The sequence below is a fragment of the Bactrocera oleae genome, chromosome 6 (genome assembly GCF_042242935.1).
Source record: "Bactrocera oleae isolate idBacOlea1 chromosome 6, idBacOlea1, whole genome shotgun sequence".
Classification (NCBI taxonomy): Eukaryota; Metazoa; Arthropoda; class Insecta; order Diptera; family Tephritidae; genus Bactrocera; species Bactrocera oleae.
In genome coordinates, this window is record NC_091540.1 from 33923062 (window position 1) to 33950007 (window position 26946).

The window sequence follows — 26946 nt, forward strand, 5'->3', positions numbered from 1 at the left end:
TCAAATAATATTGAAATATTTACGGTTAATATGTGTTCAAATTCCACACACGAGATCAAATAGTACAGTATTAAATCAGATGGCAATAGTACTCCGACCCAATATCTATCTGTTGATATTGGGACAAGATTAAACGCATCATCCCGACAATTTGATAATAGAGCCAGGCGTTCCTTAACTATTACCTAGCGCAGGGTCAGTGAACTAAAGTCTTGAATCTTTCCTAAGGAGGCTGCACATCAGAGTAATAGTTTTGCTATATCCTTAATTAATTGCAATTTCAAGTCAATCAAAGACCAATTTGGTTACGAAATGATAATGACATCAAGCGCCGACTTACTGGCAGACCTAAATGAAGTGGCAGTTTTACCTCAAGTTCTGGCTTGAGTGCTGAAATGAGTACAAAACGAAATTAAATGCAAAATGAATTAAATTGATACTTACAAAATGTTGCTGCCGCTTTTGTTTAGGCAAGTCAGTTAGTGTATGGATTTTTCAGAAAAAGTCGTTACCTTTGAAATTATATCAATTTGATATGCATGATATGTTTGAAGAACTTATTAACACCTAAAGGGACAAAACTAGCTTACTTGTGGCACTATATACAGACCACTGCAGACCTCAGAGCATCTATATATCGTGGATATAGTTCGTTCAGAGAATTGCGCTTGTGCGACATGGAAGCGGAAACTCCGCAGCACCTGCATCTTGAATGCATAACACTCAACAAAACAAGTAAGGAAGGGCTAAGTTCGGATGTAACCGAACATTTTATACTCTCGCAAAGTCAAATAGTATACTCGTTTGAGACTTCTTTGTGGATTGACTGATATTTTCGGTAGAAGGTCAACTATAAGCAATGGGGTCCACATATTTAGTACATAGGGGCTTAAACAGTTTTATTTCGATTTAGATAATTTTTGGCCACAAGGTGGCATACTTTAATCGCATTATTCACGCAAAGTTTTATCCCGATACAGTCATTGTTGCCTGATTTGCATAGTGGAAAGTGAAAGAATCAGATGGAATTTAAAATGGTGTTATATGGGCAATAGGCGTGGTTGTAGTCCGATTTCGCCCATTTTCGCACTATGACATAGAAACATAAAAAGAACGTTATGCACCGAATTTGGTTGAAATCGGTTGAACAGATCTCAAGATATGGGTTTTCACCTAAAAGTGGGCTGTAATAAAATACATGCACGAATGTTGTAGGTCGAAGTGTTTTGATAGTTTAAATAAAAAAAGGTTAAAAACTAACAAGTAAGGAAGGGCTAAGTTCGGATGTAACCGAACATTTTATACTCTCGCAAAGTCAAATAGTATACTCGTTTGAGATTTCTTTGTGGATTGACTGATATTTTTGGTAAAAGGTCAACTATGGGCACTGGGGTCCACATATTTAGTACCTAGGGGTTTGAACAGTTTTGGTTCGATTTAGACAATTTTTGGTCACAAAGTGGCATACTTTAAACGTATAATTCACGCAAGATATAATCATTTTTGCTTAATTTGCATAGTAGAAAGTGAAAAAATCAGATAAAATTTAAAATGGTGTTATACGGAAAATAGGCGTGGTTGTAATCCGATTTCGTACATTTAAAAACCAGATATGGGTTTTCACCTATCTACTACCCACTATCTAATTTTGAACGTGGTTCCTATAAAGTCATCTCATACCATCTCAGAGATAAAATTTAATGTCTCTGGCGTGTTTAGTGCTTGATTTATCGCGCTTTTAGTAGTTTTTAACAGTACCGTTATATGGGGAGTGGGCGGAGTTGCCACCCGATTTCAACTATTATCACACCGTCAATAGAAGTGCTAAAAACATTTGCTTCTAGTGAATTTTGTTAATATAGCATTAGCGGTTTAGGAGATATGCACATTAAACCTATTAGAGGAGGGACCACACCCACTTTTTAAAAAAAAGTTTTAACTGCAGATGCCCCTTTCTAATGTGATCATGTGTACCAAATAACAGTCTTGTATCTTATTGCGGAGCTTAGTTATGGCAAGTTATTTGTTTTTGATTAATGGCGTTTTGTGGGCGTGGCAGCGGTCCGATTACGCCCATCTGCAATACCAACCGTCTCACGGTACCAATAAACATGTCTACCAAGTTTCATAAAGATATCTCAATTTTTACACAAGTTAGAGCTTGCACGGACGGACGGACGGATGGACGGACGGACGGACGGACAGACAGTCACCCGGATTTCAACTCGTCTCTTCATCCTGATCATTTATATATATATAACCCTATATCTAACTCGATTAGTTTTAGGTGATACAAACAACCGTTAGGTGAACAAAACTATTATACTCTGTAGCAACAGGTTGCGAGAGTATAAAAACGAGTTGAATTCTCGGATCTAAAAACTCAAGCAGGGAATACATTGGCTCTCTGATTTCCAGCACAATCTCGGAATTTAACAGGGTGCTGGAGATAAATGGATATTTGTGCAGCGGGAGAACCCAACACTACATGCTAATCTCAGCGCTCAAAAAATTCACTGATGAACGAAATTTACTACCGAGTTATGTTTTTAGGTAGGTAAAAGGAATATATACAAACTTTGCAATGTCTCTGTACAATTTAGCGCGACACAATGCTTGTTTAATAATTTTACTCTGACAATTCTGATTTAATATGGAACATTACTGCGCTTGTCAAATTTTAATTAAACAATACAACTTTGTGCTTTTAATGCGCTTGCATAATCAAATTAGCTTAATGAGCTTACTTGCTTTGATTTGTTGTGTAATTACTCAGAGGCTGATGAAGCTGAGCGCCGAATATGGCACCACATACGATATTTATTGGACGATTGTGCAGCTGTGTCAGTAGTGTCAAGTATCAAACTCGAAGGCAAACGCCAATTTGATTTGTCTGCACACCGCTACGAAGCTCCCTGTTCACTTCTCTCTTCAATCTGAAATATAGGTTTAGCTTATACAGGGTGTTTATGTATGAACACATATATATTTAAACACGCTGTCAATTGATGGCGTGTGTACTACAAGCGTCTATAATTCACACTTGACGTCGGCAAAAGTCACGCACTGCTGTCAAGCTATTTGACATAGAAGACTCATGCACACATATATATATATCTGAAACTTAAACACACACCCAAAAAATTTATTTTTGTTTGCTTTTATTAACTTTGTAAAAATTACATATCTCCCTCGCAAATCAGAGGAGAACAAGTATTTGTATGAGCAGCTCAAGTCTTTGCGGTGTTCGTGGCGACAATATTGAGTTTTGCTAAAGTCACATACTCAAGGTACATGCGCGCCGCTTTTACTTTGCGGAACTCACAGGTGCATATAGTGTTTGTGTTTGCGCCTTAATGTATGCCACTGCCAATTTGCTGACTCGCTTTCATGTGTCGTATAAAAAGTTATAAACGTAAAATAACTTTATTGCTGAGGCGCAATTTCATTGCCACTACGGATTTTAATGTGATTTGCGAAACAAAGGCGCACACCCTCTCACAATCAAAGCGATATATGCGATTTGTGCGTGCGTTCGCCTATTTTTAGACGCATTAGCAACTCATATATTATTACTGCCTTGTCGAAGGCTCACGAATTCCTGTGGTTACTCAGCAAGTTTTTTACGACTCTTCATAACGGTTGGTAGGAGCTGAATTGTGAAGTGGCAGTACTGGGTGATGATAAACCTTTTAAGCGCTACGACTTGGCTAACAGCATGTTTAGGGGTGAATAGCAAAAGTCAATGACGATATTCAATGCGTTTAATAGTTAGCATTACAACCAATTTGCTCTATATTTTTGTATAAGCTGCGAATATATAATTATTTGACAAGCAAGTTCAGGTAGGTGATTTTATTTTTCTAAATTTTGGCAGTTATGCGCAGCGGAAATTTGATTTGCAGTGAAAACTTAAAAGTTTTTAATGGTCTCTAAATAATTGTCAGCTGTTATATTACCGGCTATAAACAAAGTTCATTTCCGAATCGAATATAAGGTTCTAAAAACACGCTCTAAAAGTGTTTGCATATTTTACAGTGCTGCATTCCTACGGCAGCGTCGTTTTGCATAACGTTAAACGATTTACCCGACGCAATCATCATATTTTTCTTTTTGCGTACTAAGCGCTCTCTAGTTTTTGCATATGGAAAACTCTTTGCATACTTTTCGACGATTACGAAATTTCCGACATTGCTTAATCCAATTTTTTACTTTACGCAGCTAACATATTTCGAATTCGAATGTTGGAACGACAAAATGTTTTATGCAATAAGCGCGCATAGTTGCGTTTGCACTGTGTGTAGTGGACAATCTGATGTTATGGCAGCGCCGAACAGAATGAGTAGCCCGAATCTGTGCGCAAGCATTTCAAAACATTTTTTTAAATTGTTAAACTCGCGTTAAAATAAAATGTTGTGTGTAAAATAATAAAAAAACTTATTTTCTCACTAACAATTTCAAATATAAATATGCCGCTCCAAACGTTGCCAAGGCAATAAAAACTAAAGCGAAAGAATGTGTAAGCTTTGAAAATAAAACAGCATTTACTAGGGGTTAAATATATCCAATACAAAACCAAAAACAGAGTACGATTTAATATGAGCTCAAATAAGCTTTTCCTCAGCGATCGGATCTGCAAAGATTCTCGTTCTCGAGACGTATCCTCATAAGATAAGTAGGCAAGAATACTAAAAATAACTTACGTTCAATTAATCAAGTATTTTGATTTTTGGTTAATTCTGTTTACAATATCTTGTTATATCATAATCTATAGTCATTGTTTATGTCATTCATGCTTAAAAATGCGACATTGAGTCTGGAATAACTTATGCACAATATTGTGAATTCTTCATACTAATTTAGATCGATTTTAGCTTCAAAGTATAAAAATATTTGTGGTAAAAGTTGCAATCCTGCAGAGTCATGCAAATGCACCCTGTGTCCGTGCTCATTTTTGAATGTAAATATTGAAGGTGGCGCTGATACCATAATACTTTAACGGCGGTTTATATATTTTTCTAGATCCATTGCAAAATAGAAACTCAAGCACCGACAACGACTATAGCAGAATACAGTGAGAAAGTAAATATTCAAACATATTAAACATGTTATATTATCACAATATGCCAAAGACAGACAGACAAACCACTCATACAAACACCTCAACACCAACACACATATGATTCATATATTTTCATGTAAATGAAATGTAGCAAGTCTCGACCCGGCGGTCGCAAAGCAAGCCATAGTAAGTCAAATATTGTTAAAAAGCATTCACTTTTATGTAAGACTAGTAGGTATGAGGGCACAGACGGCGAAACGAAAAGCGCGAACAGACAGTGAGCAAACAAATTTTGGGAATTTCATTTCAGCAACACTGCTGACCACAGCTTCTTACCAAAACAAATGAAAAAATAGTGGACAGGCCATGGAAAAAACGCCTAAAAGCACACCGCAACCCTGCAGATAACAATTCGGTCTTTATTGCTTGTATTATTAATGCTTCAGCGTAAACTATTGTTGCGATCGTCACTAAAATTTTTTTCGATACTACGAACAGGCAAGGTTTCCAAAGTGTAACTATTGTGAACGCCAAATGTTGTCCCTTTTGGCTGTGGCAGTACTGCATATACATAAATCATGGTTATGTGTTGCATAGTTTTACGCGTTTTTACTTGGGTCAATATAATGAATGAAAAGCCTCGTTCTAAAAAGTGCATGTTATATTGGGTTGACGTATAACGATGAGCAAGACATAGATTTCATAATAGGATATGTGTTATATACATATCTTACGGCATACATATAGACGTACCAAACGCTGGCGGCTAAAGTTATGCTAAATAAATTATAAATATGGCTATTTAAATTTACACCAACAATTAGAAAGGCGCATGAAATAACATACTAAGTTCTCAAGGTATGGAACTCCTAATTATACAAAGCATACTCAAACTTAAACTATTGAGGCATGGTTTGCTGCTTCTCCTTGGTGCAGTTAAGGAAACTATTTGGTATCTGATCCAAGTAGCCCCACTTAGGCACAATTCAATGGACTTAAAGAAAGTTACATTGGAAGTATTCCGCTTTAAACCAACTCGACTAGATATTTTTCTGATATTTTATTATTATTTAGGTGTAGAAGCTCTAACTGGACACTGTGCCTGCGGGACTCATGCTGTAAGATTGAACATCTTATCGGATACAGTTGTATTAGCTGTTTGAAAAAAGATGAGATAGAACATCTCAGCGCTTCCCCTCAAATATCCCGCATATGCCAGTTCAAGTAAAAACACTTAGACATCTAGGTGAAATAGCAAAAATATAAATAAAACACCTTAGCTGCTTTGTAATAGGTTCAGGGCGCTTTGCCGATAGCTAATATCCAACTACAGGAGTTTTTCGTTTTGTTTCACAAAAGTCTAAACATAACAGTCAAAGCGTGATCATTCCGCCCTGCCGAGGAATTTGCCATCTAACCTAACTTTACCTAACTGATGAAACCTCAGGAATAAGTACTCAATCGAAAAGTTTTTTAGTTTCCCGCCCATTATCATTAAACCAAACTAGATTTGTGATATGTTTAATCTAGAAGAATGATCAGGCGAAGAATGATCAGTTTAAACTTGAATTTAATATAAATTGTCAAAATTCAAGGTGTGCTACGACCACTGTCAAAAAATTACACAAGCAATCAAATAATATTTGAATGAATATTATGTAGTATTTTTGGTGTGTTTTTTTAACCTGGTCCGTCTTGCGAATAATGTGAACGATTGTTTCTATTAAAAACTCTTATTTAAGCTCTAAATGCCTCAGTATGTTTTGGCATGCATAATACCAAGTATCAAAATCGCTCGTAACTGTTCTCAACCTCATCTTACACTTGTGGGTATTTGCTTTGTAGTCTCTGTACTTTCCCGTGCTTTCGCAATATTGTCCATGTCAACAAACTTCTTAGACTACACTTCAGCCTAGAAAAGCAATCCTCCCTTTTACTTCATTGCCACGCAATCGAGGCTGTAAAAATTTTGTTGGCACATCTAAAGCAGTTACTGCTAAATGCCTTAAACTATGCAATTAAATATTGAAAATACTTGTGTAAATATTTAAAAATTGTTTTAATCCGCTACTCATTGCCTCGGCGTCTTGCTACCTTCGGGTGTGCGTGCGAACATAGCACAAAACGTTTTAAATTGAAAAATAGTTTAGTGAAAACCGGCAATGGAATAAAATAAACACACATATAAAAGAATGCGCACAGTCGGCGCACAATTAATTGAAAATACACGAACATTCGTTTGTCCCGCTGCGCGCTCTTTCGTCGCAGTCGAGCTGGCTAATCATTTGCTTGGTCGCTATACAAATGCATATACAAAGTAAATAATATATTTATACAGAGGGCCTATAAAAATGTTAAAAAGTTTTGAAAACCAATCGAAAGCGTAAATTGTTACTGTTCCTTGGTTTTATGAGCTTTTTAGCAAGGAAATCGTAAAGCGGTTAGAAGAGATACTGTATATATACAAATATATAAGTGTGTGTGTTTGTATATGTATATATATTTGTCTAGCGCGAAACTAACTTTTGAGTAATTTAAAATTTTCTCCAAATTGTTTATTTGTATTCCCGCTTTGAATCATTTGTTGTGTTCAGCGACTGAATTCGCCATTCCGCGCATAGTTCTCGCCTTTGAACCCTAACATTTAATTTGGATGATTTGCAAATTGAAGTTTATTGGATAGTTACCAAATTTTTTCAGATTTGATTGTAGAATTCAGGAGCAATAAAACAATCGATAATCACCGCTAATCGATAACATTTTACCTTCCTCAAATTCATTTTCTTCTATAAAAAAATGTATGGGGTAAACAAACTACACTATTCTGCAATAATATTTACATACATTATAATTAAATAGAAATATTATGTTTCAATAGAATTTTGTGTTTATGCCACTTACTTTGGAACAAATTAAGTTATGTCTTAAAAACAGCGCACTGAGCTACATACATATGTATATGACAATTGTATTATACTACACTACATACGATACAATCGCCAAGCAATTATCGTGTTTGGCCAGTCTGTGATTTTAAATTTTTTGTTTGACTTAAACTATACTTTAGAGCGCAGAAAACGTTATTAAAAAAGATATACGTGTACATACAAGTATATCGCGTAGACACCAAGAATAATAAAAATAGAGATGATCATAATTTCATAACGTTACTTTTTCTAGTGTGTTCGACAGATAAATATAATAGCTCGTGTTGTCATGAATGAACGAAGTTTTTGTTTACAATTACTATGATATACTCGTATTGACATTTCTATTGTATTTTATCATTGTGCTGCCTCGTCGTGTTCTCTCGCTTAGTAGACTATGATATCTATCTTTTATGGATATATTGCATAGGATTGTTATAGTTTCATTTATTTATACCATTTTGCCATAATCGTTTATAATAATATTTAAAACTCGATGCATCAATATAACAGATTAATGAAAAGGCATAACTGAAGCAAAAAACAAGGTAACTAAACACAGCGAGATTTGCAGAAAGCTATTGACAGAAGAGAAACGAACTTTTTACTTACTCACCACCGCACACTCAATGACAAAAAAGATTTATTTAATGTCAGCACCAAGTAAACTTGATTTAAGCGAAATTACAACCGCCGCAGCGCTTTACACAACCATTCCTTTCCCCGAAGCCGACATTGTCGAACCTACTGTTTAGAAAATATACGATTCACAGCGCGGTCAGCGCCACCGGTCGTGGTCATTTGTCGCAGCTTGGGAATAATTTTAACTGTTGTGGCTATTGTCTAAATTTTTCATTTCATTTTGCTTCGTTTCTGTCAATTTTGTGCTCGTTTTTGCTAAAAATTTGCTTCAATTTTTCCATTGTTATAAGCTAAATGCTTTTTCTTCTGTTGTGTTATTATTTTTCTGTCTTTTGTGGCCTTGCATTCGACGTCAAGTCAGCTCCTTCCCCTGAAGACTGCTTTTAGAATCACTTTATTGTTGGCAGTTGAAAGCAAACGAATTAAGTAGAACAAGCGAAAAAGTATATAAGCCGAAAATAAACTGAAGCTCTCAACCATCGTTGACAATTGTTTAAAGTCCCGTTGGAGCTAACCAATGCCCATCAGCAAAACCAATTCAACTACTACCCAAATCCAACAGCTTTGCTGCAAATATCACTAAACGATTCTCCTGTTTCAGTTACCCTTGCGTTGCGCATACCGAAGAAACTATAGTTAAAACTAAATACAATTTCTTTTGAATATTTAAAATTCAATTTCAAGCGCAGCATACTTTAAGGCGATTAGAATTGTAATTGCATTTTTGGGTCATCTGAAGTGATAAAGGTAAATGTATGACATCGGGGATTGCATTCAAAATGTGGAGGATATGGCCTTAAATTATACCTACATACTCACAGGTATAACTTAGCTTATTATGCATTGTTAAAATTTTTATCATTACGATCAGTTTTATAGATGGCGCAGAGCATGAGAGGGTGATATAAGCCAGGTGAACCGAAGTCAACAATTTCTTTCAAGATAATCTCAAGCACTTCCATATATTAATCATCTACAAAACCTTTCTACTTATATATAAGGAAGTACAGATAGTTGCACTGCTAATTTTTCATTCTCGATGAAATTTTGAAGTAAATACCTCAATGCCGAAGGGGGCGACTACAGTTCCCGCAACTCATTTGTTTTCTTGTTGGTCTATTTTCACTGCATCAAAATCTAGCTATAATTTTAAAACGTTTTCAATGATTTCGATTGTTTAATTAAATATGTATACATATAAGAATTAGGTGTCTCGTTTTCTCCGGGGTAAACTCTTAAGCTACTAAACCGATTATAGAAAAGTGCAGTGCTATGTGTGTGCAGTTTAATCTAACTTTAAGATAAGATAGTTTAAATTTCAATTATAGTAAAGGTCAAAACAATTCCTAAATAAAGAAAATATATTTCCCGACAGAACCACGTGTTGAAAATTAAAAAAAAAAAATTAATATAATAATAATAATAATAATAATAATAATAATTTTGAATAAAATACCAAATGGAAATTTCATAATATTTTTTATTCTTATACCGACAATAATGTGTTTGCCTTTATTTGCAAATATTAATTGCATTGAATGTCATTGAGGAATTTATTACAATAGTATTCACTTAATGTATGCCATAGCCACAGCAACACCTAGCCGGGTTTTCCAAAAGGATGATATGATTTCTAAGTGTCGTTGAGGCCATTTTTAATATGTCATGATCTGTAATCTTATTCGTTATGTTCAGTAATGTTTACAATTTTATCGTAAAAAGATAAACTCAAGAAGAACGTTTATAAATTATTATCAAAATAATCGTTCTTCCAACTGAAACTCTTCGTGCGCTTTTGCTATATGGTCGTAATAATATTCTCCGATGAAGCTCACTTTCATCTGAGTGGTGCGGTAAATAAATAAGCCTGTCGGTTCTGGTGTGAAGAAAATCCACAAGTTATTCATGAACAACCATTATATTCACCAAAATTGACAGTTTGGTGTAGTTTTTGGTCTGGTGGAAACATCCGTCCGTACTTCTTTCGAAATGAAGCTGGTGACACCGTTACTGTCAAGTTGATCTTGACAACATCTGGTTCCGCTAAGACGGGGCTATGTGCCACACAGCACGTGCAACAACCGAATTATTGCGAGAAAAGTTTGGAGATTCGATAATTTCAAGAAATTGTGCATTGAATGGCTTTCAAGCCTTTGTAATTTAGAACCTTTCGTCTTGTGGGGCTATTTAAAGTCATTGGTCTTTAGCAATAAACCAGACTCTCTTCAAGTTTTAAAAGCCAATATTGAACGCGTTTCATGACAAATGACTTGATTTAGTGGTAAAAGTACTCGAAAATATATTAAAAAAGTCGTGGGGGCCATTCGAACGATGTTATATTCATAACTTAATTGTATCGATTGTACAACACATTAAATAAAAACAATTAATGTGTTTTTTTTTTTTGACCATATCCCTCTTATTGGAAAACCTTTTACTAGTATATGTAAATGTTAGAAATGTTACATATTTTATGTGGGTAAGAAATACCTTAAAATATAATATCAAAAACGAAATGCTTAAAAATTTTAAGAAATCGAATGACTCTGTGCGAGCCTAATAGTCAACATAAAAAAAAATTATCCAAATCTTATTGTTTTACCTATATTTCTCTGTTTTAATGCAGGACATTAGAAACAGGAATGTTTTACTAGCAGTTTCCATAACGATTTTTGAAACTGTTTTCGAAAAAAGTATTATTGAAAATGGAAAAACAAATTAAAAGAGCTTTCAAATGATCACAATTTTTTTTTTGGAAAATTTATAGAAATTAGTGCTCGTTTCAATATTTAGTCCTGAGATAAAGAAATGCTAACATTGGAAGTGAGACAGTAAATTTCCTCCTGCACCTTTACAGTTGAGTTGAGGTCAGGAGGGTTTAACGTTTCGCATTCGGAAAAAGAGGGACCGGGGGAATTGTAAAACAATAAAAATTAAAGAAAACGCGAAATTGAAATGTATATGATGAAATATTTTGTGATGTCATGCTTCGTAGTAATAATTTTCAATTGAAAATGATAAAAAACATTTACTAATTGAGAGCTAATACGTTTAATTCACTTTATTAAGTATTGAAACTTAAATAAATAGTTGTTTAAACATATCACAAAATGAAAGATTTAAATGGTTTCTCCATATTTTAAACAGATATATATATAATAATTTTTAATCGTAATAAGTTTTGGGTGTTTTAATTTATATGCCTAAAAATTATTCTGTTAAATCTAGCTACAATGGAAAATGTTATAAAAAACGCTAATTTTGAGGCGCCCTCATACTGGAATAAGTCGGGCATAACTTTATCCCTGATTTATTCAGACTTGGTTGGCAAAAATCCTCCGCTGAACCCTCCACGAGGGTGCCGACTGGAAATAGATACCACAGGTTCACGTCGTTAGTAGTGAGGTGTCTAGCTAAGGTCAGGCTTCCTATCTGGGTGTTCGGTACTCTTCGATAGTGCAGCATCCAGATAGGAGGTCTTACCATGGTAGGAGGTAAAGGGCTGGATCAAGGTGTCATGCGACCCGTGCCGAAGATCAACCTGGCTGGGGGCCCTTAAATAGCCCAGTCTCGCACGGAGCTTACGGATACCTGGCGCCCTCCGTAATAAGATAGCCTTACTTGCAAAGCGGAGGCTATGCGCAAGCGGACATACTTTCCCCTACACTCGTGGGTCCAAAATATGAGCAAAAACAATAACATTGTAAATAAAAACAAAAAGGAGTCCGGACCTCCTTCAAAAAGACCGGAGGGAGCGGGTTGCTCCCAGAGAAGAGCAGCGTTTGGCACGAGCTCGACAACAGCCAAAGCGAGGACAGGAGCGAAGGTTGGTCCTGGAGCAAAGGCGAATACTAAGGGGGCAGTAGCCAAGGCTGGCGCCACAAAAACAGCAACGCTGGAGGTAGCCCATACCAACCCCTGTAGCCAAGGCTTGGCAGCTAAGCAGGAGAAGGTGGGAGATGCTAAAAGCGAAGCTGCCAGTAGTGGGTCAGCCAGAGAGTGACCTTCCTTCAGGATTGATGACCCGGCAAAAGCAAAGTATGCAGAGAGGCGACGCGCTGCATACCTGTTGAAGAAGGTGGAGCTGCAACCGCCAAACAATGAGGAGCTCACAAAGGAGCTCCGAGAATCCATTGATTGCGCGAGAGCTGTCCTACCTAACTTCAAACTAGAAGCGCCGGTAGTGGCAACAAAAAGACAAAGGTCCGCTGAAGAGGCTAAGCCATCAGCTAAGAGACCGAAAACTAAGGGCGTGACGCCCGTAAGATCTTTTGCTGATGTGGCCCGAAACCGCATTGTCATTGGTGTACTGGATGAGGGTGATCCCGAAGGAAAAATCTCCAGAGCCCAATGGAAATGGGTGCAAGCCGCACTGACGAATGTGGCTTTGGAAGTGCTACTTAGCAATCCAGGTCCACCCCCGTCATGTGCGGATGCCGGATGGTATCAAGGGCAAATAAAGATGATAGCGTGTGACGACGAGAGATCGGTCCAGCTATATAAAGCAGCAATAGCTAAGGTGGGAGAGGTCTACCCCGGAGCCAAATTGGTGGCGGTAGACAGGAAAGATATCCCATCCCGACCGAGAGCAAGGGTATGGATCCCGGCTACACCATCGCAGCCGGACCAAATAATGCAGCTCATAAGAGCCTGCAACCCAAATCTGCCAACGGAGGGATGGAGATTCGTCAAGGCCTTTGACGACCCCGCAGCAGAATCTGGAGTGGAGACGAAGCGAGCCACAATGCAGATTCTGCTGCTTCTAACAAAAGAATCCGTAGAACCGCTAGCGAAAAGTGGCGGAGAGATCAACTACGGATTCACAAAAGTAAAGGTCATGACCTACAAATCAGACGCCGATGCAGGAGAAAACTTGGCATCGGAATCGGAGTGCGAAGTCGAGGAAGATCCAGTGGAGTCCTCGAGCGACGCAGAAATCACGGATCAAGGTGAGTGTACTTCGGGGTCTGAACTTGCGGACAGACTCTCTAAACTCTACACTGAGAGTGAGCTTTTAAGCGAATCTCATGATGATGCAGAGAAGACCATAACTAATGCGTCTTCTCCAAATTAATTTACACCACAGCAAACTAGCGTCTCTAGCCCTAGTTAACCGCATGGCAGAAGAACGGCCCGACTTTGTCCTCATTCAGGAGCCATGGGTTAACGGAGGGCGTATTTGCGGTCTGAGGACACCAGGTTACAATCTATACGCGAATGGTTGTGTAGGTAAGCCTAGGACATGTATATTGGCTAATAAAAAGCTTAATGTCTTTTTATTACACAATTACAGTAGTAACGACACTACGGTGGTAAGCTGGGAGACGAGCAAGAGGAAATACCGGCTCGCATCATGCTACATGCCGTACGACGAGGTAGCAGTACCATCGCAGCTGTTCAAGGAGCTGGTACGAGACGCCAAAGCATCCAAGTGTTCGATCATACTTGGATGCGACTCCAATGCGCACCATAATCTATGGGGAAGCACGGACATTAATGAAAGGGGTGAGTTGCTCTTTAATTATCTAATAGGAAGTAAGCTTCTGTTATGTAACAAAGGTAGTACGCCAACATTTATAACCAGAAACCGACAGGAAGTATTAGATATAACACTGGTATCGGAAGAACTGGTGGATAAAATAACACATTGGAGGGTATTGGAAGAACACTCCTTCTCAGACCACCGCTACATTGAGTGTATAATTGAAGAAAATGTAGTTAGGGAAGAGAAATTTACGAATCATAGGAAAACGAACTGGCAGATGCACATGCAGGAGTTAAAAAAGCGTATTCCTATGATTCCACCATTCCAACCGGAAAAGAAAGAGGACCTAGACATCCTCGTTAAACGATTCACAGAGTCTTGTTGTCAAGCACTAGAGGTAGCTTGTCCATTAACGCACAGTAGGGGAAGAATTAGACCTCCTTGGTGGACCCCAATACTTAAGAACATGCAGAAGAATTGCAGGAGGCAATTCAATTCTGCTAAACTATCCCAAGAAGATATAGAGTGGGATAACTATCACAACCACCTTCGGGCATACAAAAAGGAGGTAAGGAAAGCAAAAAGAAATTCGTGGAAATCTTTTTGTAGCGACATCGAAGATACAGCAGAAGTGTCCCGACTGAGAAAGATAATGACACAGTCGAAACATAGCATCGGATACCTTCAGAAGCCAGATCACAGCTGGACGGAATCCAGTAAAGAGACTCTGGGCCTACTAATGGACACTCACTTCCCAGACAGTTCCGAGAACCTCACAGGGGGTATATAATGGGGAGTGAAGTAATCTCAGAGACCCCTCCGCTAGACATAGTGTCAGATGACAATGTTTATTGGGCAGTAGGCAGCTTCAAGCCTTATAAAACGCCGGGACCAGACGGTCTATTCCCGGCCAAGTTACAGCAATCCCTGAACTACACAATAAACTGGATAACAACCATGTTTAGAGGGGCGCTGTAATTGAACTATATTCCCTCGACATGGAGGGAAGTTTAGGTGATATATATCCCAAAGGCGGGCAAAAGCTCACATATTAATCCAAAGGATTTTAGACCAATTAGTCTTTCATCATTTCTTTTAAAAACGCTGGAAAGACTAATAGAAATACATATAAAGGACATACTAAACCCAAGAAAAATGGCAGTTTCGCAGCATGCGTACTCGAAGGGTAGATCCACAGAAACGGCATTAAGCTCGTAGCCTTCCTAGACATAGAAGGTGCCTTTAACAACATCCAGCCGAAGGCCATATTGAGCGCGCTTAAAGATCTGGGCATATCTGAGCCTCTCCGGAAATTAATTGAACAGATGCTCTTGGGCAGGTCAATTATTTCAACGCTGGGAGCTTCAACGATGTACAGATCTGTCCGAAGGGGTACACCCTAAGGAGGCGTGTTATCCCCACTTCTCTGGGTCCTGACAATGAATAAAATGCTTGTGGACCTAGAAAAGAAGGGGGTACATGTTGTGGCCTACGCTGATGATGTGACAGTCTCGGTTAGGGGCAAGTTCCCGAACACCCTCGCTAGTCTCATGCAGACAATACTAAACGAGATTAATCGATGGGCCGTATCATGCGGACTGAATTTAAATGCTAGCAAGACAGAACTAGTATTGTTTACTAAGAAACACAGTACTCCCGAAATCACGCCGCCATTTTTAAATGGCACCAGGCTAACTATAGGGGATAAAGCAAGCTACTTGGGACTAATTTTGGACAGGAAGCTTTTTTGGAAACAAAACCTGGAAGCGAGGGTAAAGAAAGCTGCTACAGCGCTTTACACATGTAAAAGAATGGTGGGGCCCAGATGGGGACTGACACCTCGGGTGGCTCACTGGCTGTACACAGCAATTGTAAGGCCGATCATGACCTACGGGATAGTAGTATGGTGGCCAATTACAGAAAAGAAATATGCGATTAGAAGCATGGAAAGTATACAAAGAGCAGCTAGTATTTGCATCAGTGGAGCTCTCAGAACTACGCCAAGCCAGGCACTCAACATAATTTTACACTTGCTGCCAACAGACTTATATTGCAAGCAAATGGCAGCGAAGTCAGCTCTAAGACTGAGGGAAGCCTCCCTATTAGTCGCCTGTAACAAGGGACATTCTAGGATACTTAGGAAGTTCCCGGTTCTTCCCGTAACTACGAATTTTCGCAATCCGGTGGAGCTGAACCTAAATCCGGTCCTCAATATTACCTTTCTCTCCAGAGAGGAGTGGGAACGGGATGTAGTGGACAAGGAAGAAGGGATTAGCTTCTATACGGATGGTTCCAAACTGGATAACCGAGTAGGCGGCGGTGTCTTCTCGGCTAAATTAGATACCAAAATCGCCTTCCGGTTACCAGACCACTGTAGTGTCTTCCAAGCAGAGGTCACTGCAATTAAAGAAAGCCTTCTTGTACTAACAAAAAGCGTAATAACAACAAGAAGTGTATTTATATATACAGACAGCCAAGCGGCTTTGAAATCTCTGATGTCTCATAGTATTTCGTCGAAGACAGTGAAGGATTGCCATGATCTTCTAGCGGATCTGTCATCCTATTTCACTATAAATCTGCAATGGGTTCCAGGACACAGTGACATCCCTGGTAACTGCGTAGCAGATGAACTAGCCAGAGCAGGCACCACCCTACAACTAGATCCTGGTAAGGTGGACATAAATATGCTTCTGGCTACGTGTAGATACCTAATCGACAAACATGTCATTAATATAGCCGAGTGTCAGTGGAATCAATCCCTGACCTGCTCAACCAGCAGGCAAACGTGGCAAGAATGGAATATGAGCCGCACATGCCGACTGTTAAAATTCAAGAGGAATGATATAAGAACTCTCGTAGGAGTACTAACAGGCCACTGTCTAATAGGCAGACATGCAAGTAGACTTGGCGCGCCATATAACGATTATGGCAGAAGCTGTCAGGAAGTAGAAGAGGAGAAGACCATTAAACATCTTCTATGCGATTGCGCAGCACTATATAGGAAAAGAATCGCAACCATGGGTCGTGGGTTTCTTGACGACGTCTCGGAGGTTGCACAGATAAAACTTGTCACACTGATGAAGTTCATCAGAAGTACGGGGTGGTTCAGAGAGGAGCCAGTAGAGTGAGGGGATCACAGTCCCAGTGGTATCACAATGGGCCTCCTAAAGGCCTAAGTGTGTCGAATGACAGCCACTTTACCTACCCTACCTACCCTATTCAGACTTTCGCAATCACTAACTTATTTGTATGGTTTCAATTTTTCATTACAGAATTCCAGGAAGCCAACATCAATTAACAAGTAATTCTAATTCGCAATGCTCAAGCTGTAGTTGTTTCAATTTAATTTCAACTGAGCCGAGTTGTGAGACGCAATACATAAAGTTTTGCATCCTTTTTCGTATCACACCTATATTTGAATTACAATTAAAACTGAAATTTATTTTCTCTAGAGGTCCAAGTATAAGTACTAAATGATAAACCTGCTGAAATACGGTGCTCAATCAAAATTTTCCAGAAGTATATTAGACTGCCGCAAATATTGGAAATTATTTTACTTAACTTTATTCCCAAAAGGTTATTAAAAAATCATAATAATAAGAATTACTCGTGGTCTGCTCCAGTTTTGGCATTTCTTTATTCCGTAATTAAAAGCTATTACCAGTAACAATATTAACTAGTAAAAGCTATTTATTTTGTATAAATAAAGGGCATCTGAATTACCAATTTTCAAAAAAATTTCACTAAAATACTATTAGAATTATATTACTTACCAAAGGAATATGTTTTTCGAAAAGTATCCAAATATGTTGCCCAAAATAAATTTAACGCAGAACCAGCTACCATTTATACTCAAATAAATCCTTTTTATTGCTTCGCTGGTTCATCAATTGGCAGGTGTTTATAAAATTTTGCTGCGATATTAACGGCATTTGTTAAACACATCGCAAGAAGCGCAACAGTGTCCCAATCAATTATTCATTATTTGTTTTTCAAGCTGTTTGTTTACGCGCACATTTTCATTTCTTTAATGCTTATATATAAATATTTTTCAGATACAACAAAAACAGCAGCAACAAAAGTGATGTGTGAAATTTATGCGCTCATTAGATTGTTTTTCCAAATAACAAAACGATTTTGTAATACTTTTAAATTTAGACACCTTTCATGTGGTCATAGTCGAATGAAAGAAATTCACATAAAAACTAATGGTAGTTCTTGCTTCCGGTGCGATACAGATATACTCTCATAACAATACATACAGACGTATTTCAATGTCACGCATTTGTTGACGACTAATGGCGTTAAATAAAACAGCACACAAGAAATTGTTTTCTTTTTGTAGTATGTTCTTGTATGAGTATGCATACGTTTCTTAGTTGGTTGATATTCTTTGATATGCTTATGTACATTTTAAAAATATTTTCACATAAATATATGGAGAAAAATCATTTAGAATATTTCTAAAATTTATATGGATGTTAATAAATTATTTTCGAATGATAGTAAAAATAGCTAATCTTAAAAATGTTTTTCAAAAGTATATTATAATTACTGCTGAGATCCATTTCGAGTTCTCTTAAATAACTTTAATATAATATTAGGCTAACCTAAAATGCGCAAGATTTCCATGAAACACAAATAGTTAAAGAGAACATGAAAGTCTTTTGTTAAGATTTGCTGATTTGTTTTTAGATTTTGAACACGATACAGTCGCCTTAGAACAGTTGAAAAATTCGAATCAAAGATTGCCGAAAAAATTATTGACAAGTGGCTCTGGTGAAAATATTTCACTTCACCGCATGATGCCTATTAAATATTGTCCAATCAATGGAGCTCCGACTCACTACCAGTGTGATGACATTAGGGCGATAGTACACTTTGTTGGAAGCTCATAGACATTAGTTCCTAGCGATTCTGCTGTGGATAATTACTGCAACAAGTCTAAAACTGAAGAAGATTAATGAGAGCACAGTCAGTGGGATCATGGTCAATATTGCCGCTCTGCTTGCTAGAGACTGAAGTGCTAGGGAATACTAAAACTAGAGTTTATGGAAAGCTTTCGATCGGAAAGAAATCTACAATTTATAAAGGCGTGAATGCATTATCAAAGCAACTGCTGTTTTTTATCATGTAGCTAAATATGTGCTCATTTAAATTAAAGACGCGTAGCAAGCTGTTTAATCCCAATTTAATAGCTGTCTTTTTACATTTCTCCCAAACTCAAACTTTTCGCATCGACTTGGGTTGTTAGCTGGTTATTTGGTTCGCTGTCTGTTTGAAAAATGCTCGCTTGTCAACTTAACTTTTGTCAGATGTCAGTGGTAATTTATGCTCAACAATCGCAATCGTGCGAGCTTAGCGATAACTGTCATACTTTTTGTTGTTATTATTCTTTTTTCGTTGTCGTCGTTTTTATTTTTGTGGTCGGTAATATTCTTTTTCTGAAATCCGCGTTTGTAAATTTGAATCCCTAATTTGCCGCGTGCGCCTACAAGTATGCTTCATGCGCGGCATGTACAAGTGCACTCATGCGCATAATTCACATTTTCTCAAATGCTAAGTTAAGTTTTATTGGATTTTCATTTGAGCGCTGGAAAATTGTCTTTAACTAATGCCGATTTTACAGGGCTTAAGGTCGCTGTCTGGCAGGGCCACACAGCCGCACGCGCTCATCTCATATTTAGTCGCGATAATTGGGCAACAATGTGTGTATTGCTGCCGTAGCAGCGCAATAAAATAGCAGCAAAAGCCGAGTTCGAATATTTCAAACATATTGCGCCTCTCTCTAAGTGGCATTGATGCCGCTAGGCAACAGCTGAGATCGCAGAACGAACACTAAAGCAACAAAAGTAATTGCAGCCGAATAAAAGAAATAAAATAACATTAGACTTAGTCCTAACAGTACTTCTGGCAGCAACAGACACATACATACAAACAATTGACATATATGTATGTTTGTGAGAAAGTCGGCTGTGTAAAATGGCCTCAAGAACAATAAAATGTAACGTTGCGTTGCAAATTTACGAGACGTGCCACCATAGTCCAAACAGCGCCACATATGCATGGGCCTGCTCACATGCACACGCACACACATCAACAAAAAAAGAATACTCTTGAATTAGGCGCCACAAAAACCGCATCGAAATCTCCCCCGGCAACGCACTCTCTCTTTACGCTCTGACTCGTTGCGCTGTCTTCGCTCTCTTTTTTATTACACGCTCTTTAAGCTGCATTGGTATTTGTACCGGCAAAATAGCCTAAACTTCTGAGCGTGAACGAAACATTTTAGCCGATACGTGCCTCACAGCTTTACAACCGCTTGCGTTCTTTTTTATTAGTTCTCACCCTTCTAGTGAGTACTAAGTATAACTGAATGTAGAGTAGGAAGCAATACTTGTTTCGTTTTACTTAGTTTTTTTCTTTCTGTTATGGTATTGTTTGGTCATTAAAGGAATTTCCGGTGGCCAGCGAAGCGGTAATTCAAAATTCCCCTCTCGTTTTAGCTTACAAGCAGTCAGACAGTTAGTCAGTGAGTTCAGGAAGTCAGCCAACGAAGTGTACTTACAATTAAATTGTATGAAGAATGCGCTCGGCTTCAATTTTTCTGCTCGCTATGTAAACCAGACTTGACCGTTGTGAGTTCTGAAATTAAAGGCGAATTATAAGGACCCCCACGCATACGTGTGTGTATGTACATGTATGTATTAGTATAAAATATAAAACTTAGAAGCTTTGTTGGTACACGAAAGGAAAACATAAATTGTTAAATGCAGATATCATTTAGACTATTATGTGATTAGAGTACAGTTGCACTAGTGACACACCGGACTAAAATATTTTAAGCATCTCTGGGGCGTATATGAGATGATATTTTGTTATTTAAAAAACTCTAGCAGGGTCTATCGGTTCTACAAAAAAAATATACTATCATAAATCTAAGCAGACCAGAATTTGTATATACATATAGTTGGATATACAACAAGTTCTAAGATTGCTTCTATCATTGTCGAAAAACAGTCTTGCGATGCATCTTCGACCAATTGCTAGCAACAGGATTTCTAAAGAGGTTATTTTTGCGATTTTAACACTCTTCCTTTGGTGCTCCATATCCAACCATTTAGCCATTTATGTGAAGTTGATCATTTTGATCCAACAATTAAAATTTTAAAATTGTTATTTCTACCTAAAAACTAAAGGTTGGCAAAGCATTACTTGTCATATTTCGAGCTAAAGCTCCTAGATCGTCTTAAAATATCTCTACTGAGTTATCTCTAAAGATTAAAAAATATATTAAATTCTAAACACATTACCTAGAACCTAAGCTTAAAAAAGCAGGTGCCAATTGACCGTTGGTAACTGTTTCATAAATTCTCGCAGCTGTCCTCTTTTTTATGCTTGGTCTTTCGGTATATCGCAGATAATATAATGTTGAAGGGACCCATTAAGCAATACGGAAATTTCTGCATTAAGTCCCAGCAGATATTTGAATGTACTTGTATGTCAAAATTGTGTTGAATCGGATCAATAATTCCCTTAGCCTTCATATAGCTCATAGAAAGATTTTCGAACTTCCGGCCAACTTTATACCAATTATATATTATTAAGAGAGCTTGTTTTTCTAACATCGGTGCATATATCGGCCTAAAATGAATAATGTCAAAAATAGATAAAATCGGGACAGCACTCCCCCTATCTCTCATATAGTATACCCAATGGAAAAAAATTTTCAAACTTCCGGCTGGCTTTATACTCTATATATTGGTCGATATCAGCAAAAGTGATGGAACGTATACTCTTGGAAATGCTATAGTTCAATGCCGAAAATATCAGAAACTGGTTCACGAAATTGAATCTTTGAATTTAAGTCGTTTTAATATGAAACACCTGAAAGTGTGTTTCCCGTATTTTATCCTTGCAAGATGCAAGATGAAATGTTCAGTAACACCCGAACTTAGCCCTTCCTTACTTGTTACTTTACAACTTGCTAGTTTTGAACTCACGATCCACTAAGTGGAAGTCATATACCAAATAAACTATGCTGTGAACGTTGTCTTCTACTGTATTAGAATTTCGTAATTTCTTTTAATTTATCTATTCATGAAATTTTAATATCGAACACCAATGGCCAAACGAAAATACTTGTAGTCTGTCTTTGTAATCTTGTCACATAAAGAAGAGACATTTTCTAAATCTCAACAATCGATCCAGAGGTCAGAGATCTGTAGACGGAAGCGATAAAAAGAGAGAGTATGTACGTGTCTAGTTAACAGTATTGCGAAGATTACCTTAGTGTAAGTCAAAATGATTGTTAGTACTTTGATTAATATGAGTCAAATAGATGATCCCGAAGCGAAGATTGGATCTAGTTAGAGAAATATCTAGTTTAAAACTAATTTAGTTTAATTTTAATTTACATCGGATGGTGGTAACCGGAAAGATATTGCGTTCAATTAATGAGCTCAGGACTCTCTTCCAACAATATTGCGCTATTATTATGAATGTTAAATATCAACATTAGCAAAAGGGAAATTATTTAAGAAATATTAATGAATTACGGTAAAATAAAAATATATCACAAAAAATTTTTGGTAATAAAATTTTTATTTTTAATCAACTCAATTAATTTAGTTGAATTTTATTTCACATCTGTTATTTTCAATACAGTAAATATCGCTAACTATTTCGAAATTCAAATAACGACTGCTATTATATTCATTCCCCGACTACTAACTGTAGACCGAGGAGGCATAAGTAATAAGAGTGTAGGCATGACACACTTTTGAAAATAAAACTCGACAGCGAAAGCAAATATATGTACAAGTATGGATATATGTCCTCTGTGTGTTTTAAAGCCGCTCAGTGAAAAATCAAAATATAAAAATTAAATAATCGAAATACGCAAAGTTGTTCGCTTTATACGAAATAATTTATATTTAGCAAAAATATTTTTGTTGTCGCTTTTCATTTTCGATTGCCGCGGACTTTTTCCGCTTGCCTTTGTTGTTTCTGCCAAATTGGATGCTTCACTATGAGGTCACTTGGGTTCTCTTCTGTGTAGGTGCTGTTGCTAGTTTAATTTAGACATTTTATTTTTATGCTTTAAAATTTTATGTACAAGTATTATGTATTGGAGAAGGCCGAATCAAACAAACAGCTAGTATAAACCAAATACACTGGCATATTTAAATTGAGTTAGAATAGTAAACGGTTATACCACTTTAGATAATACAAAAATATTCTCTTATATAATATAAATTTTCAGCTGTAAAACTTTATTGCTGCTTTTAATAAAAAAAAATCGTTTGATATGGGAGAAGAATTATAATGGACAACAACTAAATTCGATTCAGAAATTAAAGTAGGAAAAGCACAACTAATAAAATGGATTATATACTGTTAGAGAATATAAACCACGACCATATAATTTTTATTGCTATTATTTACTTGGTCCTTATGATACAGTATCTCTACCCGTCAGAAATTTCAGGAATACCTTGAACAGGAAATTTTTGAAATGAAAGGTAAATAGCTTTATAACTGTAAGCAAATATTATTCATTGTTCAAAATCACACAAGAAGCGGGTAGAAATAAATTTCAGTGGGAATTATATGGTCACCAGTTGTCGCAGTCAGTTTAAATAATATGTTATTTGTATTTTCTTTGCAAATTTGTTACGCTGTTTTAACACCGTTTGCTTTAATTATAATTTATTTCGCTTTATAGTTGGCATTTATGTCTATTTTAGATTTATAATCGAGCATTAGCGCTTATTTGCAGCACACAATTTGACGTCATACGCCACATCGAGGGATTCACTACTATTAAAGAGCTTTCCAATGGTCGAATATATTAATGGAAAGCTTTTTCTTGTCAGAACACTCAAAAACTGTCGAAATTTGAATAAGCCGAATAACACCATGAGAAGCAGTCAAGCTTTCAAAATAATCCTCGACATTATAAATATTAGTATAATATTTACGCAAGATATGAAATATCATATATGTATATGGTAACAAATGGATTCAGACAAGCTACCGTGAAAGATTTTAAAAACTCTCTGAGATGGGTACACTCGTTTACAACAACAATTATATCATTAACAACAAGAAACGTTTTAAAAGATGGAGGACAACATTTTCCAGTGAAATTTTAGAACTTTTAGTTATCATTAAGCATTCGCAAACATTTTTTTTCGCAAAATTAATAAATAATTGTTTTATTTCTTAAGATATAGTAACTTTTCGGCTAAAGCACTATGTCAAAGGTCCAATTTTTTTGCTTATTTCAATATTTTTTAATTCTATACATTTTAGAATAGGATTAATTGGAAAGTGAATTTAAAAAGAATGTGATTACTATAGCACAAACTGGTTTCAAAGCATGTCAAATTCACGTTTCTTTAAGCAGGGTAAATACTTACATAAAAAAATGATTGGCGATAGAAAAATTTGTGTTTTTTTTTCCTTACTTAGTTTTTACTTTATTTATTATTTTTAAGTTGGTAATACCCAGAAAGAAACGTTGGGGACCCTATAAAGTATATATGTACATATATAAATGACCAAAGTGACGAGTCGATTCGTCTGTCTGTATATACGGGATATCGATCGTTTTTGAGATATCAATCGGAAACTTTGCACACGTCCTTTTCTCCCCAAAAAGCTGCTCATTCGCCGGAATCGCCGATATCGGCATATGGCCATACAAACTGACTGATCGAAATCGAAAAATATATCTTTGAACACCCTAATGCTATAACGTTTTTTCTTGTTTTAAATCAGCTGAGTAAAATTTCAGTCTAGACAGAAAGAAATAAACAGTTTTAACAATTTTTTATATTATGTTCTTAACCTATATGATTTTAGCGAACACTTCGTTCGTTCATGAAAGAATATTTAACAATTAAAACACACCTCTAAGCAGTTTGGTCTCATTTAATTAAAGCAGTGACAGAAGCAATAAACTCGGGAATTTTTTATTTTGGTTATATGATTCATATTAAAAATATATACTTTTTAAATTTTTATTAGACAGGCATAATTTTGTTGCCAAATCTTTTATTTTTACCACAAATCACCCGACAAATAAATATTGTATGTAAAATATTTCTAATTAATAATAGTACAAATATTTCAAATATTGTATTTTTGTTGCTATTTCGCTGAAATTATGCCACATGTACAGATATGTTTTTGTTTTTGCTTTGTTTCACTAATCATGTGTATAGTCTTAAATTAACTTTGGCCTCAATTTTTTATATCGAGCATATTTTGCACAATATTCTTTTCACAATCAACTGAACACACTTTTGCTACATTTCGCCTTTGAATCCACTTCAGGGAGTGAACAAATGTGTGGGCTTACCAGAAGAATTCAAAATTTACGATTTACTTTTCCACTTGTGTCGCATAAAATTCACAAAATCGTGAAAATCAAATTTAATTTTTGTAAGAGCTTTTTATTTTTATTTTTGTGTGTAGTAATTTACTTTTTTATTGTTGCTACTCGTTTCCTTTTGATCACAACGGTTTCCGGCTGTCGTCGTCGTACACACAGCAACACAATAACGGTGTTTTTTTTTAAATTAAATGCTTTTCAAAAATTTATGAGTGTGTGTTTGTATTATGTGCAAGAGAATTGAAAACGGACGCGTTTAAAATGAAATTCAACTCGAAGAAGCGGAAGAAACGGGCCGCAAAACACTTGAACACCGCACGACGTTTGAAATGAAACTGAAATGAATTCCACTTGACGAGCTGGCTGGCTGCCTTTGCGCTGCGCGGTCGGAGCACAACACAAGCGACAGCGGAAGCACAACACGGCAAAAGGAGCGCGCACAACAGTTGGCCAAAACGAAACACAACCCAGCACAATGTGATACAGCACGTCTGCCGTCGCCGACAGCCGTCAACCGTAGTTAAATGGCTGGACAGACGAACTGCAGGTCGACGACGCTGTGGCAGCAGACGGTCGTCGAGAATTGGTGGCAAGTGGCTGCTGACATTCGCTGTGAATAACTGTTAGCAACATGAATGAGTATGTGGCAAGACGCCAACGGACAAGGGTTAAGCGAAAACGCTTCAAAACAGTAAAATAAAGAATGAAAGCCATGCGAAGAGAAACAGTTAAAAGCAAAGGCGACAACAAACAGTCATCAACCCCTAAAAAAGTGCCACACACTCGCATATAAACGCGCGCTCTCTGAGTGTTTACCTCAAGCGCACTAATGGCTCAGAGAGAATGTGGCTAAATTATTAGTGTAAATGTTGCCGCTTCATTGCTCTTACCACCTATGTATGCTGCTTGCTGCAGCTGCCATTCTCGCAGCCAAATGACGTGTGTGTATAAGTATGTATAAAAACCAGCGTGGCAAAAGCAACGAAGCGCTGTCGCAAACAGAAATTGGCCCTCATGCCATGTGAACTCAATTGTGCGACAAGTGGCCAACAGTAGCAAAAATATATGTAAATAACAGCAAACATTTGCGCTGAGAGCAAATTGAATTTCGTGCGGCATTCTTTAACGAGCGCCAAAACAGCTAGAGCAAGCGATCCATTTGTGTTTGATTATAAATTTCAATTCTCAGTTCGTCCATTCGTAAATCTATTTTTTCGTAGGAAATAGCTCTTGTGTTAATGAAGAGATTTTCTATTTCAAATAATGGATAATCTCCACATTTTTCGCTGCAATGTACTTTTTGACTTTTTGTTATAAAAATTATGGTTTTTCGCCGTCTAATGTAAACCAAAAAAATTTTCAATATTTCTCCTTCAGGGACAAATCTTTAACATATTCGAATTATTCTTATACTCGTATTAGTTAGGCT

The 26946-nt window shown here is 36.9% G+C and overlaps 1 protein-coding gene across 17 annotated transcripts in view; it reads right to left on the reverse strand.

Annotated features, from left to right (window-relative positions):
* The window catches only part of LOC106618396 (nephrin), a 229368-nt gene extending 203292 nt beyond the window's left edge, over window positions 1-26076 (reverse strand). For 3 of the 17 annotated variants that reach the window (XM_036370814.2, XM_070112159.1, XM_036370813.2), the window contains exons 1-2: window positions 25034-26076; window positions 20685-20761 (exon numbers count right to left, since the gene is read on the reverse strand). The gene's annotated coding sequence lies outside the window, so the exon portion shown is untranslated. Of the gene's footprint in view, window positions 1-17889; window positions 18548-20684; window positions 20762-25033 lie in introns of those variants that run through there. The other 14 variants (XM_070112162.1, XM_036370819.2, XM_070112160.1 and 11 more) reach the window with 12 other exon arrangements.
* Window positions 26077-26946: the final 870 nt, after the last annotated feature.